At 36.7% G+C, this 18,513-nt stretch overlaps 1 non-coding gene across 1 annotated transcript; it reads right to left on the minus strand.

Annotated features, from left to right (window-relative positions):
• Positions 1 to 16,762: 16,762 nt before the first annotated feature.
• Positions 16,763 to 16,869, minus strand: LOC126003211 (U6 spliceosomal RNA). Its single transcript, XR_007493745.1, has one exon. It is a non-coding gene; the product is annotated as a U6 spliceosomal RNA (small nuclear RNA).
• Positions 16,870 to 18,513: the final 1,644 nt, after the last annotated feature.

An 18,513-nucleotide genomic window follows, 5' to 3' on the forward strand; every position in this document is an offset into this window, starting at 1 on the left:
TGGACTAATAAAGCATATGAATGGAAATAAAAAATATATTGAAAAGAATATATTGAAGAAAATTAATATACTTGTTGAAATATATAATTTTCTGACTTAGGGAAAATGGCCCATTTCAAGCAAAATGAAGTAATTACAGGATACAGCTGTGGTGTTCTAATTTTTCAGAGAACCACAGAGTCCTGGAGATTCCCATAGCATCTTCTCTCTACCTCGCTGCTGGAGCTCACCCTTTAGAGTAATTAAGAAATTATTTCAGAGTGGTCACACATGTAAGCAATCAGCTGCAGTATCAGGAACACCTGCTTTTACTTCCATTTTGGCCTGCTTACTAATAGGGCATATTTGTCTTGGGACATTGTGTTTGCTTGTGTAATTGCGCATAGCACATTTTCAGATTTTACCACAGATGGACAGTTCTGAGAGAGTGCGTCTGGCTAAGCAAGAGGCGATAGGCTTCTTCATTTTTTGCACAAACAGACGTAAGGCCTAGCCTACCCTCTGCCCACACCAGTCAGGGCAAACAGGAAGTAGTCACTGACCTGCTTTGGTCTTGCCTGGCCTAGCAACCAGGTTTCTTTTGTTTGGTTAACAATTCCAGAGGCATCCACCCAAGAGTGGTGGAAAATATACAGGCCAAGAGCAACACTGAATGTACCGACAAGGAGCCTAATGAACTTGAAGAAATTTACCCGGTGGCAGGAGAGGGTTTGAATATTTCATGTTTCAATATCTTACATATTGGTAACATTTGTACATGGCTTTATGATTCAGTTCCTCCGAAATAATTGTCTGAGTGTCACAAAATAATTGGAGATGGCATGAGGAATACAGAGACAGAGAGAAATGCAAGGGGAACATAGGAGAAATAAAACTCCAAAGCACCAGATCAGAATGAGAAGTGACATTCAATAAGTTTAGATAAGTGACTGGAAATGAAGTAGAAAACAGAGGTCAAAAAATAAAAAAAAAGAAAGAGAGAAAACAGTCAAGGGGCCAGAGCAATAGCACAACAGGAAGCATGTTTGCCTTGCACACAGCTGACTGAGTTCAATCTCCTGCACCACATATAGTCCCACAACTTCACAGGGAGCAATTCGTGAGCACAGATCCAGGAGAAAGCCCTGAGCTAAACCAGGGATTCTCAAGTAACCAGGACAGCAGTTCAGTGCTAAGAGGCCAGGATGCAATGTGCTTGGTTTCTGTAATGCTGGGGATGATCTGGTCGCCCCAATGGTATTCAGGGAACTTCAGTGTTACACCTGGTGAAGCTCTGGGAATTTCATATAGTGCTGGGGATTAAATCGAGATTGGCAGCATGCAAAGCAAGTGTCTTCTCCCCTGAATTTTCTCCAGTTTCCCAGGTACAAGTTTCTACATTAAAATTTCATTGGGTTAAATGACCCACCAATGTCATAGAGTGCTGGGGATTAAATCTAAATTGGCAGCATGCAAAGCAAGTGTCTTCTCCCCTGGATTTTCTCCAGTCTCCCAGGAACAAGTTTCTACATTAAAATTTCATTGGGTTAAATGACCCACCAGTGTCATAATTGGGTAATGTATTTGTTACTAAGGTTTTGTTTCTAGGGATGGTGGTATGCAGCCCTAAGTTTTGGTTTCTGAAACTGGGATTATGACCCCATGTGGCACTGGTATCTGATGTGAAGATCATGGAAAATTTTTAAATTTTGTTTGATATTTTTTGTGTTTTTTTTTTAATCACTGAATGTTTGTTTTGTATACCCACTCTACATGTCAGTATACCTAGGATTTTCTCCAAAATTTTCAGGCAAAAGGAATTGTGAGTGGAAACAGTTTAAGTAGCCCCACCCTAGATCTAACAGCCTATATAGTCTCTTTATATATTTGCTTAATAACCATCAATGCACCTGTTTTCCTTCAGGGAGACAAAAAATTGATAACTGCTGTTTTTCTGAGTTAGTTGTACCTTGAAACTCAGCTTGATTTTTCCACTTCTACATTGATTCTATATAGTGAAATATTAGAATGATTTTAGAAAAGTTTCAGAATGATAAGTGTCCTGTTAGGTGAAAAGGAAATCTTGGAGGTTGGCTGCTTTTTAACTTAGAAATTGTATTTATCAAAGAACATTTCAAATTTCTGAAATGACTTGTAGAACTTATTTCTTTTGTGAGGATCCTCAATATAGGAAAAAGCACAGACCCCTTCTGATTTTCTATGTATGCATGGCAACTCCAAATCCTGATCTTATCTAGGATGAAAACACAATTTAATTCTGAAAAATTATTTCCTTGAAAATAATAAACCTCTATAGAGAGAGAATGGATCTTACTCTGATTCAATCCACTTATACTGCTATTAATTTTCAGTGAAGGTCCATCTAAGTTTCATGTTCATATTCGGATCAAAAGAGCATTGATTTGATGGAACCTCAGAAATAGCTTTTACTCCCCCACTGGCTGTTATCACTGGGCATCCTCACTTCCTTTTTTTCTACAATGCTAAACTTTTCTTGTCCTCTTTTCTTGTATGTAGTCCCTTAACTTTCCTCTCACTTTCACCTCATTACTTTTTCCTGAAAGTCTTGACTCATCCACCTTTCTGTTTTAACATCAGATATAGAAAGTAATGGAGAAAATAGGGTAGAGAAAACAAACAATGAGAAGATAATCCGAAGGAAATTATAAAAGGTGATTGAATAGGACTGGCTGAAGGAAAACACAAGATAGCAAAATAATTTGAAAAAATAAAACAATTCTGGGAAAAGTAGAAACTAAGGGGTTTAAAGAAAATATACCCTGGCAAAAATCAACATCTTTTTACTTACATTGAAAAAATAACTTCAGAAAATGTTCCAGTAAATAAAACCTGTCTTTTTTTTAAGCTCTTGGGAATGTGTTTATGATTGAGATTTCCACAACTAATTCAACTCCAGCCTGGGAACATTTAGCCAAAATAAACCCCAGCAAATAACATTACATGGTTTTGATTCTTTTACAATCTAAACATTTGCTGAATATAGCTTGGTTGGAATGATAGAAAGATAAAACATATTTTTATTCTTTATTTGATCCTTATATTATAGCATGTGACTAATCTATTAAAAATGAAATAAATAAACATACATATACAGCTTAATGGACATTATAAGAACTTGTATAATCTTTATATTGGTCAAGAAACAGAACATTGCCAAATGAAATCATTAGTTGACTTTAAGTCGCTACCATCTAAATGCTTTGTTTCCCCAGGAATCCATATGTTAAATTCCAAATTCCAAAAGTTTTTGGTATTAATAGGAGGTCTTGGAAAATACTGAGTGATGAATGCAGTCATCATGGGTATTTTATTATTTATATACAGAATCCATCAGAACCCACTACTTTGCCTTACCACTACATATATCACATATAAGGATGTTTGCAGTCTGGAAATAGCCCTTACACAACCATACTCACACCTTGAACTGTGAGTAAAATATTTCTCACACCATGATGTTACCCTGATCTCAGATTCCCAGCACCCAGACTGCAAGAAGTACATTTCTGGTGGTCATACATTTTCTGGTATGTGGACTTTTGTCATAGTACCAGGATAAGTTCAAGTAACATCCAACTGATGGTTCTCATACCAGCCCCAGCTCACATGTGGCCAACAAGCTGAGTCCCTCTGTCAGGGCAAGTCACCACACTGCCCCAGGAGAAAGCTCTGATCTCCAGCACTTACATATTCCAAATGAACTTGCAAGTACTAACTATTTTTCTGCTAGTATTTTTATAGAATTGCTTTGGATTTTGGATATTTTAACATAGAAAACATATCTTTTTCTCTAAATTTTAATGAAGTTTTATAATCTCTATAAAAGTATGACATAATTTGGCAGATTTTTCTAGGTACTTAGAATATTATAAATATCTCTTAAGATTTTATGTGCTGAAGTTTTGAACATATTTGGTAGATTTTTTTTTGGTCAAATCTTTGATGTTTTATAACATTGTAAATGCTCCCTCCATTTAATTGTAACCTTTTCTCTAACTTGCCATTTGGAAAGAAAATTGATTTTTGCATACTGGTTTTTGATTCTGAAAACTAGTCCTGCTGTGTTTTTTTATTTAAATAACATAACTGTAGTTTCCTTTAGGTCTTTAGTGCACAAAACAAAAATTCATGTATAAATAATAATTTTTGCTCTTTTTTGGGAGGGGCACACCTGGAAGTGCTCAAAGGTGATGCTTGGCTCTGAACTCAGAAATTACTCCTTTCAGGCTCAGGGGACTATATTGGATGCTAGAGATCGAACCTGGGTCAGCTGCATAGGCAAATGTCCTACCCATTGTGTTATCACTCTGGTCCCTGCTCTTTATTTTTTAATCTATATAGATCTTTATTATTTTTCTTGACCATCCATAGTAATATAAAGTTTAGATCTTTATGTCAGGCATCCACTCTTGAAAAATGGCTTCAATATTTTATTATTAGACCTAAGTGTTTTTGATATTCTATATCCAAGTAAAAATGATTTTCTTCCTTGGTATGCTATGTGATTTTCTTTATATATATATATATATATATATATATATATATATATATATATAATTTTATTAAGCTCTGAATGCTAAGGTGCTCATTTTATCTAGTTTCATTGTTTCTGTAATTTTGAAGTTACTTGAATGTCAGCATGATAAACACATACATATAAATAAATCCCTATCAATAAGTCTACCTTTGTGTGCGCTATGGGCTTATAATAGATACATCTAAGTCCAATCTCACTATAGAATATTCACATATTTTCTCATTAGTACAGAAAATGCAGTTTCAGAAATTTTAAACCATAATGTAAAAAAACAAAACACTTACTAGAATCCTATAAATTTGTATATAGCTCTTTTAGCTTATATTGTGAAAATATTAGCTATAAGCATATCTTTGCATGCAGCTAACCCAGGATTAATCCCAGGCATCCTGAGGACAGAGTCAGGACTAAGTCCTGAGCACCACTAGATGAGACCAAAAAAAAGTTTTTCTTTAAAAACTTTTTATTGGGGCAGAAGAGGTGGCGCTAGAGGTAAGATGTCTGCCTTGCAAGCACTAGCCAAGGAAGGACCACAGTTCGATCCCCCGGCATCCCATATGGTCCCCCCAAGCCAGGGTAACCCCTGAGCATCAAACGGGTGTGGCCCAAAAAGAACAAACAAACACCAAAAAAAACTTTTAATTATTTTTTTGTTTGGGGCCATACTTGGTGGTGCTCAGGAATTACTCCTACTTTTGTACTCAAAAATTACATCTGGCAAGACTCAGGGACTGATTCCCAGATGGCTGCATGCAAGGGAAACAATTTACCCAATATATCTCTTCCTGCTCCAATCTTAACTTTTCTTTACCTCACATAAAGAAAATACATTCCTTCATCCCTTCCCCCCAAACCTATTTCAATGTTATTTGTATTAGTTAGGTACATTTATTATCTTTTACTGTACTTCAAATCCACAATTAAGGTTTTTTTTTTTTTTTTTTTTTATGGTTTGAAGGCCATGCCTAGTATTGTTCAGGGGCTACTCTGGTTCCTTTGTTCATGAACCACACCTGGCGGTGCTTAGGGTACGTGGGAATTCAGACCAAGGTCAAAGTCATATATACAAAGGTTAAGGCTGCATGTTAGGCCGGCTCCTTAACCTTTGTACTATCGCTACAGCCCCAAATTAAGTTTTAAATGAAATAAATACAATAAATTACCATAATTTGAAAAGACAAACAGTACAAAATGTAAGTTTAAAATAGCAATAACTAGCAGCAGGGGTGGGTGGCGGGGTAAGGGAGGGTGATACGAGATGCATGCTGGGAACTGGGGTAGAGGGGGGACAACTTCGGTGGTGGGAATTCCCCTGAATCAATGTTAATATGTAACTAAAATATTACTGTGAAAGATATGTAATCCACTTTGGTCAAAATAGAAATTATTATTTAAAAAAAGTTGCATAACTGCTCGCCCCTCTTTCCCATTTTAATTCTCCCCTTGCTTTCCATCTCACAGTGGCTCCAGATACTAAAATTGGATGGGAGGTGGTTTCATCTCTGCCCTTCACAGGTCACCTTTCTCATTATCTCTTGCTTTTCTTTCCTGTGCTTTTATTTGCCCAGATAAGCAGATACATTTGATCCCATAACCCCTGTCTTTTACTTACAAAGCAGCTTGTCTTCGATATTCTCTTACTGTTTGGAATTTTTGTAGGTGTTGTTGTTTTTGGGCCACACCCAGTGACACTCATGGGTTACTCCAGGCTATGCGCTCAGAAATCACTCCTGGCTTGGGGTACCATATGGTATGCCAGGGGATTGAATCATAGTCCGTCCTAGGCTAGTACAAGCAAGGCAGACACCTTACCCCTTGCGCCATTACACGGGCCCCGATTGGAATTTTTTTAAGAAAATATTTAATGATAAATGTAAAAAATATCTCTATCAGCTCCTGAATGCATTGGCTTTGTTTTACTTTTTTGTAAAAACATCTGTTTATTTTTCCCTATGTTTGTATTTATTTACTTGTATACTCCTAGCTCTGTACTCAGGAATAATTTCTGGCAGTGCTCAGCTGTGTGCAGACAAATCCCCGCCTCCCCCCCCCCCCCACACACACACACTGTGCTATCTCTACAGCCCCATATTGGCTGTGTGAGGCTAAGTGAAGAAAAGAAAAAACAAAAGTGTTTTCTTTTGAGTGCCAGTTAAACTAAAATTATGTGCTTGATTTACACCTGAACTTAAATTTTATGCCAGAAAATTTCTCTCCAGAGACTGACTTTAATCAGTAGAAGATGCTAAGGGCATATTTACAATTTAGAATCCATTACAAAAGAATGCCATCCCTATGTCTTTTACTCCAACACTAACATGGGCAACAAGTGACAGGAGACCACAGCTATGATTCATTCACCAGTATTGTGTAGAAGTAATTTTTCTGGCAGTTCAACCACTGAGTGATTTCAAATTTCTAAATTGCTGGGAAAGTACACCAGCATGATTTAATGCACTCCCACAGAACAAGTGTTTGTTCTCAATATCAACAGGTAACCTGTACAACTCTAATTTAGAGTATAAATGTTCAAAAACACTCATCACAATACATTGAACATAATTATGTTTTGAACAATGAGCTGATAGGAGACAAGCTCAGACTTGACTAAAAAATAAGTTATGAATATAAAGAATATTGATCCTCAATCCAATAAGGATTCTACTGATAAGTAATAAGCAATATATATATTGTATTATTTATATATTTAAAAATAAAGACAAAGGTGCATACTTTCAAAACTTGGTCATATTTTGCAGATAAATAAATCATTAGGCAGGTATTTTGAGAGCACAAATTAAGTTACTTTTCTTGTACCAATAGGAAAATATATTATGTCTAAATAACTGTCAATATACTGTACAGATAAAATGAGCTTATGTGTTTGGCATATAATTTATTCAGATACTGTTTGATAGTTTGACAATGCCATGTGATCTTAAAAAATTAAGGAGCATCCTTCATATAACAGAAGGGACCAAATAGGCATATATGTATATTGATTTAAATAAATTTTTCATAAAAACTACATGCTTAAGCAACTACTTATTTTTTTTTACTTATTATCTTTTAATTGGGGTGGGCCTTCTTGGAAGTTCAGGGGCCTAGGCCACATCCTACAATACTCAGTCAGGAGGTGTATGGCTTTACATTTCAGTGTCTGGGCCTATATGTAGCACTGCTACACCTGGAAATGCTGAATCTCTCTGGTGCCTTACTCAGCTGTGCTCTGTGGGCCTTGTAGTGCCAAAAATCATTTCTTCCTCTTTCTTCTTCTTCCTTCTTTTTTTTCTTCCTCCTCCTCCTCCTCCTCCTCCTCCTCCTCCTCCTCCTCCTCCTCCTCCTCCTCCTCCTTCTTCTTCTTCTTCTTCTTCTTCTTCTTCTTCTTCTTCTTCTTCTTCTTCTTCTTCTTCTTCTTCTTCTTCTTCTTCTTCTTCCTTCTCCTTCTCTCTTCTTCTTTCTTCTCCTTCTTCTTCTTCTTTCTTCTCCTTCTTCTTCTTTCTTCTCCTTCTTCTTTCTTTTCCTTCTTTTCTTCTTCTTCTTCTTCTTTTCTTCTTCTTTTCTTCTTATACTTTCTTCTTCTTTCTTCTCCTTCTTCTTCTTTCTTCTTCTTCTTTTCTTCTCCTTCTCCTTCTCCTTCTCCTTCTCCTTCTTCTTCTTCTTCTTCTTCTTCTTCTTCTTCTTCTTCTTCTTCTTCTTCTTCTTCTTCCTCCTTCTTCCTTCTTCTCTCTTGCTTTGTCACTGTTACAAAAAGGGCATAAATTACAACGTAAAACATAGGGCTAGAGAGTACAAGACAGAAGGCAATTACCTTGCATCAGCTTCAGTGACCTTGACTTAGATTCTAATCCTTATCACTAAAATTGAATTCGACACACCACCAAGGGTCATTCCTAAGAGCTAGCAATAGCCATTGAGAACTTCTGGGAGTAGCCTCCTCATTCTCTAAAAAAAAGTATAAAACTTCAGTAAACTATTTTATGAATCAGTAGAATAGCTTCCTTGTTCTAGAGTTTTGCATCCTATTGTCTAGGTTGGTCATTATAACTCAGATTTCTTCACTATGAGCTTTCAGAGGATCTTTTTTACTTTTTTATTTATTTTTGAGAGGATTTTTTTAAGAGGATCTTCTTTTAAGAGGATTCTTTAAGAGGATCTATTGATCTACTCACTTTCCCATTTCTAAGAAAAAGTACTTGGTGAAAACAAGCAAGCATAACTATATAAGCATAAACAGGAACATATTTATGAAGTTGGGGTGAGAGAGAGAAAAAAGCATTTTGATTTTTAAAGAAAGGTTGAATAGACAATTCATATTAATACATACACTATAGATACAAAAAATCTAGCTATTATGGAAATTATGGATAATGGGCAAGAAGTGTTAAGTGTTTACCCTAAGTCAACTGCAATATTCTCATACTTTTTTCAAATTTCTTTAGCTTCTAGTAGAGACACAATAAATTTCTTGAAACAGTTATAAGAAGATTTCAAGCATGATCAGAAGAGGTAGTATAATATGAGTTGAGATGTCTAGTATGTTGATATAAAATGCTGCTCTTCACAAACTGGAGAAATTAGAACTGTCAAAGACACTGAAAGCGTTATTAATCTTGAAAATAGATTGGCCACACAATATCTGCTTCCAACTGATTTCCTGGATCCCTAAATTTTAGAGCCAGCTTGGGTGATATTCAGGGTAAACCTTCTGTATTACATATGAAGTTATTCAAGATACTAGTTTTATTTAAAATAAAAATAAGATGTCAATAATTCTTTTATAGTGATTGTGTTTTGTTTTTGCTTTTTAGTTTTGTTTTTGTTTTTGTTTTTAGTTCTTATTACCTTTCAGCTATTTCTCAGAACCTCAAGCCACGCAAATGTTCAATTCCCTATCAGTTTTACTCTGGATAACAATATGCAAATATTATTTTAAAGCCATTTATAATAGCTACTAGTTTTTTGATATAATAAAAATTAAATTCTTGATTTTGTTGATATAAGGTTTGAATTTACATTTTTTCTTTCTGGCCACAACCACCAGTGTTCAGAGCTTACTCGTGGCTTTGTGCTCAGAGACCACTACTGACAGAATTGTAGAGAATTCTAGGTATAAATCCACACACACCCTACCCATTCTATTATCATTTTGGCCTCTATATTCTGATTATCTTGCAATTCAGAATCAGGCAAAATAATGTCCTTAACTCTTTATAAGGCTTAGTGATGTCAGGCAGAGTAAAACAAATACCATGTTCTTGTAAATCATATAGAAAATAAAAATGCACATCACTGATAGTTGTCAGAGAAAAGGATATAGTGTACTGTTCAGTAATTATAGTTAACAATATTGTACTACAGAATAGAAAGTTGCTAAGATAATAGATCTATATATTAATAGTCTTTAGGACCAGAGAGATAGTGAGGGGTTAGAGCATTTGCCTTGAATGTAGCTGACAGCTATTCAGTCCTAGCACCACATATTTAAATGATTGATCCCCAAACACTGCCAGTAATCTCTACCAAATATAAAATCAAAAATTGATTCTGAGCATCAGTGGGTGTGCCCAGCACCCCAAAGTAAATGGATAAAATTGCTTATAAAATAAATACAAATAAAAGTTCTAATTTTAAGGAAAAATTAATTATGAAAATCAACTTGTTACAGTGGGTGCTCATTTTACAATGTATGCAAAAGCCAAAATACTATGGGAAATTTTTGAGACTAAAAGCAGGCCATATGTCAATTAGTCCTCAATGGTTAAGAGATCACCATGTAGGACTGCACTGCTTTTTAGGAAAAAGTTCTAAATTTTGAGATTGAGCTAATTAGTAAGGCTGACACTGCCACCATTTCCTTTGTTTTCCCTACCAGATACTGAACACTGAGGGCCGGAGCTCCTCACTCCTGTGACATTCTCACTATCTACAACTTGTGTTACCTTCAACTTACAGTCCTGTGGAGTTCAGCCACCCCTGAGGCTTCCATATTACCTTAAAGAGTCTGAGTAATTGGCAGATTACATCTGACAGAAAAGCAACTTTTCCTCTCAAAACAAACAAAAATCCCTGTAACACAAGATAAAGCTTCAGATTCTGGGCATCCACAATGTCCAACAATCTCTGAGAGAAACCTGAGAGGAAATAAAGGGAGAGAGACAGAGACAGAGAGACAGAGACAGAAAGGCAGAGAGAGATAGAAACAGAGAGAGAGTACAAGAGAGATACACAATCAGGAACTACCACATTAGGATTTAAAATAATTATTGTGGGGTCTTGTTCTTATTTTACTTCTTCATTTTGACAAACAACCCCACTATTTATTTTAAGTCTTCTTCAAAGTGTATTTAGATATTTGTTGCTTCTGTATTCAAGTGCTGTGATTAACGATAATTTCCTACATATCCTTCACTCACAGAATTCCAGGGCCTCCTTCCTTCCATGTCTCAAAAGACCCTCCCATGTATCCCATCCACAAATTCAGTTCTATGGAACACACTGTTCCTTTGTTGCCTTTGACCATGTGTTGCTCCCTTACTGTGTATCCTGATAGCCCACAGAGGAAAGAAATCATTCTGTGTCTGTTCCACTCTTTCTGACCTTACTCAGCATGGGGCAGAGTTTTGTTCTTAAGGAATTCTGAGTAAGATGGTGGTGCCAACACTGAGCTCAAAAACAAAGTCTTCTGGATGGTGCCTGGGTGCTTTGTGGAATGAGAACAGTAAATGTGATATATCTGCTCCACCTGCCCACACAACCTGTCTGATTAAATCATAGCAATCATGCTGTTGGGTGAGGAGAGAAGAGGTTGGCAGGGCCTTACCTGATTTTGTTCTATGGCAGGAGCTGCAAAGTCCTTCACAGCAGACATTGTATAAACACCCACAGCCTACCCACCCCCAACAGAGCAGGAGCCAATATTCCATCTCTATGAGGGTCCCAGAGTGAGACATAAATAGAAGTGTGCAGCTGAGCTGCTGATGGCAAGGACTATCAACCCATGAAAAATAATATTCTAGGACTGAGTATGGAGCTGGAGCTGACTCTGGGCTTCATCATCCTCAGCTCTCTCACAGAAGCATCTTCATCTCCAAAGGATTCAAGAGGTTTTATTGCCATGGTGCTTTCCTCCCTCTGCACCTGAGGAGCAAAAAGTCTCTAAATCCCACTATGATTAAGCCCCAGCTCTGGTTGCAGGAAGACATAAATAATGAAAATCCCTGCATATTATCCTTTCCATCTTGCAACAAATTATGAGAAATTCTCCTGAAAGTTAGCCTCTGAGCAGCTTTCAGGCCCTGCAAATTATCCTGCTGAATGATAAATACATTTTGCAAAACACCCAATGGACAGAGTGCCTAGGCTTGCAATAATAGTGTGGTCCCCCCAAGAGTTCATACAGATTACTGTGACAAATTCACTTGCCCTGTGTAGGGTAAGCAAGTGCCTCCTGGCGCTTTCTATATTATTCAGTGAAGTCATGTGGACTAGGGAAGGTTTGATAATGAACTACAGGATTCAGCAAAATAGCCTGTTTCACAGGAGGCCTAATCCTGGGACCGTGACCAAAAGCAGGTGGCAGCCCCCCCTCATGACTGGCTGGACTGAGTCAGCTACAGCTCAAGGATGAGCTGTATAGGGAGAGAGTAAGAGAGGAAAGTGGGGCTAAGATTTCCTGATCCCTACATGAAGAGTTTGTCTCCTTCAGTATACCAAAAACACCAGGGTTTCACTTGGGCAGGGATAGGGGCTTATTCAGCAGAGGTATTTAAGCTCATCTTTGTTGGCTACTAAAAACAAAGAAAGGGGCCAGGGACATAGCATGAAGGTTAAGGCTTTTGCCTCGCATGCAGAAGGTCAGTGGTTTGAATTCCGGCATCCCATATGGTCCTCCGAGCCTGCCAGGAGCAATTTCTTAGTGTAGAGCCAGGAGTAACCCCTGAGCGTTGTCGGGTGTGATCCAAAAACCAAAACAAAGACCATTAAAAGTAGACAAGCTGAAATGTTATAGGCTGGCAAGTCTTTTCATTGCTGGTGGGGATTTCATAAGGAAAACTATTTTAGTCACAGAAAAATGTTTCAAAAACTATTTTTCAAGGGTACAGATTTGATATTAAAGTAAGTCTTAAATAGATATCACTATTTGGGGGTGCTCCCAAGCAGTGCTCAGGAACTCTGAGGGCTCCTTCTAGTAATTGATAGACAACTAGGCTGGTGAATCATTGTGGGAACCCAAGAATATAGTGTTTAGGGAATGTACAGCCACACCTGCTAGTGTGGGGTGACCATATGCTATAAGGGACAGAACCAGGGTGAATGAAATGCAAGTTTGCATCTTAAGCCCCTTCTGAATTAAAGAAACCACAAATTTTTAAATAAAAATTTGTTTTGTTGATTTCTTTTGTTTTGCTCTTGTTTTATTTGGGGGGCTACCCCCCTGTTGCTCAGGGTTTACTCCTGGCTCTATGCTCAGGGTTAACTCCTGTTAGGGCTTAAGGGTCCATACAGGGTGCCAGGGATTGAACTGGGCCAGCTGAGAGCAAGGTTGATGCTTCACCTGCTGTACTATCTCTTCAACCCCAATTTTCCTTGTTTATACTTGCTTCTATTACTTGATTATTTCCAATAATGTTAACTTGTGAAACATTTTATAATGTGAAGTTGACGACTTTCATCACCCTCAACAACTCTTCTAAAGCGCTCTTAAAAATTATCCAGGAAGGTTTTCATTCTATTTACTTTTGTTGCATTCAGAAAATATTTTATTTAAGAGAAGGGAAGAAAGGGAAAGGAAGACAGAAGACCTGGATTAGGGAGGGATCTTCTTAAGTAGGTTTCCAGAGAAAGGTAGAAACCTTCTTCCTTTTATCTCATTTTTAGCAAAGGGGAGAGCACCAGTACTTTCCATTAAGTTTTAACAGGTGGGGTAGTAAAACAGGGTGTTAAATTTTTTTTGTTTGTTTGTTTTTGTTTTTTTTTTTTTGTTTTTGGGCCACACCCGGCATTGCTTAGGGGTTACTCCTGGCTGTCTGCTCAGAAATAGCTCCTGGCAGGCACGGGGGACCATATGGGACACCGGGATTCAAAGCAACCACCTTTGGTCCTGGATCGGCTGCTTGCAAGGCAAACGCCGTTGTGCTATCTCTCCGGGCCCAACAGGGTGTTAAATTTAAGATGTTGAGTTTCTTTTTTTTTGGTCATCTAGGATCTAGGTAATTCAGGTTATCAAGCACATCATAGGCCCAAGCCAGTAATTCCTTCCCTAGGGCCATATTCATCTCACCCTGCCTTTGTCCCTATAATTCCTCCTTCTTTCTCGGGTCTTCAGACAGTAGCAGGGAAATCTACTCCCTGATAAAAAGAAGTAGAAAGATAACTTAACCAAAGTTATGGTCAAGATTTCCTAAATGTAGGCTTGAGAGATGGCACAGTTAAGGCACTTTCTTAGCATGCCGTTGCAGCTTTGTTCAAATCTTGGTAGGTATCACATATAGTCCTCTGCACCACATATATGACCCCTAAGCACAGCTATGTATGGCTTATAAAAAAAATTCTTAAATTCAGAAAGAACATGAAACTAAATTGTAAGCCTTTGTGGCCCCGCTTCATGCTCATTTCTATTTTACCCAAATATTTTGTGAGTCCATGAAAATTTATAAACATATTTCTTTTTTTTATGCCCTAGCATGTTTTGATTTTTATTTTTTCCTTCTTTATTTGAATATCTTGATTACATAAATGATTGTGATTAGGTTTCAGTCATGTAAAGAACCCCCCCTTCACCAGTGCAACATTTCCACCACCAATGTCCCAAATCTCCCTCCATCCCACCCCACCCCCACCTGTACTCCAGACAGGCTTTCCAGTTCCCTCATTCATTCACTTGATTATGGTATTTCTCTGTGTAGTTATTTCTATAGCTGTACTCACCGCTCTTTGTGGAGAGCTTCATGGAGTGAGCTGGAAGTTCCAGCCCTCCTCTCATTGTCTCTGAGGATTGTTACAAAAATGACTTTTATTTATCTTAAAACCCATAGATGAGTGAGACCATTCTGCATCTCTCTCTCTCCTTCTGACTTATTTCACTCAGCATGATAGATTCCATGTACATCCATGTATAGGAAAATTTCATGACTTCATCTCTCCTGACGGCTGCATAATATTCCATTGTGTATATGTACCACAGTTTCTTTAGCCATTTCAAAAATATCAGTTCCTTGGGGCCAGAGCGGTGGCACTAGAAATAAGGCATCTGCCTTGCCCATGCTAGCCTAAAATGGACTGTGGTTTGATCCCCCAGCATCCCATATGGTCCCCCATGCCAGGAGCGATATCTGAGCACATAGCCAGGAGTAACCCCTGCAGTGTGGCCCAAAAACAAAAACAAAAATAAATACCCAGTTCCTTGACTATACCCCATCCTTTGCCTGAAAAATTAGCCATGTTTAAATTCCTATATTTTTTTCAAATTATTTTCAAATCCAGGGGAAAAATATGTATCTCTTTCTCTCTATCCCTTTCTCCATTCCCATGTATCTTGCATATACACTTCAAATTAAGTGGTTAGCTTTTGTCTTCGAATAGCAAGAAACACTTTCCAATCCTATCTTGATATGGATAGCTAAAAAAATATAGTCTACTCTCAAGGCCCTTTTAATTAAGACCAAAGATCTCAGCAAGACAACAGTTTTCTATTTCCTTCACAGCTGTGGACTAGTAACAGGTAGATCTGCTAAAGAAATGGAAGTTTTTACAATATCTGCAAATTCAAAAAATTTTGTGTTTCATAACTTAAAGAAGAAAAAGTTTGCTACCACAATTGGCAGAACTTCTTTAATCTAGAATACTCATTTTATTTGTTTAAGTAGATTTCTGTCATTTATATCATATCTATATATCTCTACATATGCAGAAATGAAGAGATATCTCTGTGCAGGCATAGAGATACATATGCATGTCAGATGTACCCTGTCTCCAGACAATTTGAGGATCACCATAACTCTGATTTATGTATATATTCTTTATTCATTTTTTTATTGATTCATCAACCTAGGTTAAATAGTGTCTTTGTGAAGCAAATTTACAAAACAGCTTCTCAGGAGAAAGCAGTAACTGCCTTTACAATTTGCTTTCACAGATATTATTATCAGCAATTACTCTTCAATGCCACAATTATGTTTTGACCCACAGTGCTTCCACAACTGATAATGTTGTCCAGTCTTCATAGGTTAATGATACAGGTTACATTTGCTCTCAGTGTGATTCCTGAACTATTTTAAGAGATGTTCTTACCTTGTGTCCTTTTCTCTTAGTCATCATTATCCCATCATTTCTTTTGCAGGTGAGAAAATTCATTTTCTCTCACCAATTTGACTCAATTATCCAGGTTGCAAGTGCTAGATTGGAACATATAATCAAGAGTTCTGTAATGAGGATAAAGGGCATCAGAGAGAATGCGAAAGCGGAATTGAGGAAATGGCTTGTTGATTTTCCTCATCATACAAAACTTTGGTAAAAAAAAAAAAAAGATACCTTCAGACACCAAAGTTGGAGGTGATAATGAGGCTAGAAAATAGTGGGACCCAAAGAAATCAGGATACTTAGAGATATAAACCAAGTGTTCATATATTCATTTTCATGCTCAATCACAGTGTCAATTTAAGTATGTTTTTAAAGCCGAGTTTTTGCCATATAATTGATTAGTGTAGGCATTCAGGTAATGTGTTTTTCCTTGATTAAAACTAAATAATTAATGCTTTCTGTATGTTCACCATTTTCATTACAATGGTGATTACTTTATCAAAATAAAGCATCCTCCTCTCATGCTCTTGTCTCTAAGTAAATGAATATACATTTATAGATAAAATACCTTAGTAAGAATTTATGGTGTCTTATGGGCCCGGAGAGATAGCACAGTGGCGTTTGCCTTGCAAGCAGCCAATCCAGGACCAAAGGTGGTTGGTTCTAATCCCGGTGTCCCATATGGTCCCCTGTTCTTGCCAGGAGCTATTTCTGAGCAGACAGCCAGGAGTAACCCCTGAGCAAAGCCAGGTGTGGCCCAAAAACCAAAAAAAAAAAAAAAAAAAAAAAAAAAGAACTTATGGTGTCTCTAAAAACATTTAAATTTTATTGTAAAAAAACTAATAAAATTAGTGTTTTATGGCCCACTTTACCTAACACTTAAAGTATGATTCATTTTTTTTTTTAGATATGAAACACTTCACAAATTTGTGTGTCATCCTTGCACAGGGGTCATGCTAATCTTCTCTGTATCGTTCCAATTTTAGTATATGTGCTGCCGAAGCTAGTACAATGTATGATTCTTATAAGATCTATAACGAAAATGAAATATGTTATATATAAAATGCATGTTGGATGAATTGTAGCACTTAACTACTAAGATAACATCACCCAATTATTTGTTTTCAGTCTTTTTCTCTATAGCTATCTAGTTCTTGGTTTGTGTGTCTTTTCACCTTTCCGGAAGGTCAATAGTCTTTACTATAGATTAAGGTTAATCTTCATTCCCATTTAATTGGCTTGTTTCAACTGCCTATATTAGTGTGACATTGGGTTACATTTACTACATCTATACATTAATTAAATGATTAAATTAATTAAAGAATATATGATAAATGAATAAATTTAAATATGATGTACTATTTCGATATTTTTAATTTGCCAACATGCAAACAATGACGTTATTTAATGAGTACTTATACCATGCCCTTAGTGACAAGTGACAATGATATATTATATGGGGTTAGTACTCTTCAGAAACTTTGAAAACATCAATGACATTGAAGTTAAAAAGAAACATGACCACCAAAGTCACATCATAGTGGACATACTTCAGTTTCTTTTTACTAATCAGAGAGAGTAATGACTACTTTACAGGATTCTGAGTAGACTCAACTGAACAACACATAAAACGGTACATAAAAAATTGTATTAGCAATAAAGGAGATGAGATATAAAATGAGATGAAAACGCAGAATAGTCTCACTCATCTATGGGTTTTAAGATAAATAAAAGACATTCTTGCAATATTTTTCAGAGACAAAAGAGAGAAGGGCCAGAAGTTACAGCCCACTACATGAAGCTCACCACAAAGAGTGGTGAGTGCAGTTAGAGAAATAACCACATTCAGAACTATCATAACAATGTGAATGAATAAATGAATGAATGAATGAATGAATGAATGAATGAGGGAAGTGGAATCCTGTCTAGAGTACAGGCAGGGGTGGGGTGAAGAGGAGGGAGATTTCGGACATTGGTGATGGGAATGCTGCACTGGTGAATGGGGATGTCCTTTACATGACTGAAACCCAACCACAATCATGTTTGTAAGCAAGGTGTTTAAATAAAGATATTAAAAAAAAGATTTGTTTTAAGAAAGGATGAACATGACTTATACTGGAAGAGAAAAATGTTCATGTACATTTGTGTGAAAGCTTTAATTCTAGGATCTAGCTATCTGAAATTTTTGCTATATAATTATTTTATGGTCCTTTCTGTATGGTAAAAAAATTGAAAAATGAATAGTTTAAATTTTATACTTGAACATTTGATCATATCACAGAAAGTGAATGCAGGCATCTTTACTGATGCATTAAAATGATTGTTAATTTGAATTTAAAATAATTACTGTATAAAACATAAGTTTTACTGGTACTTATTAAAATCTTTAATATTAAAAAAGAAAGAAAATTGCATATAACTGAGAGAAGAGAACAGAAGTAGAAGTCAGAGAAGCAAAAATTAAGCACTGAGAAGAATATACAAAAAGTAGGCTATCTGCTGGCAGACACCAAGCTATATCTCTGAGTTGAATTTTGAAGCATGCTGATATCTACCTGTTGCAGTCTCTGCAAGACTCAAATTCTGTGCTGGACCAAGACTCTATCTTTGTAGTGAATCAAGACCTCATCTCTGTACTGGATTCAAGCTTTGTT

This window comes from Suncus etruscus, chromosome 2, assembly GCF_024139225.1.
Source record: "Suncus etruscus isolate mSunEtr1 chromosome 2, mSunEtr1.pri.cur, whole genome shotgun sequence".
In the NCBI taxonomy this organism is placed as follows: Eukaryota; Metazoa; Chordata; class Mammalia; order Eulipotyphla; family Soricidae; genus Suncus; species Suncus etruscus.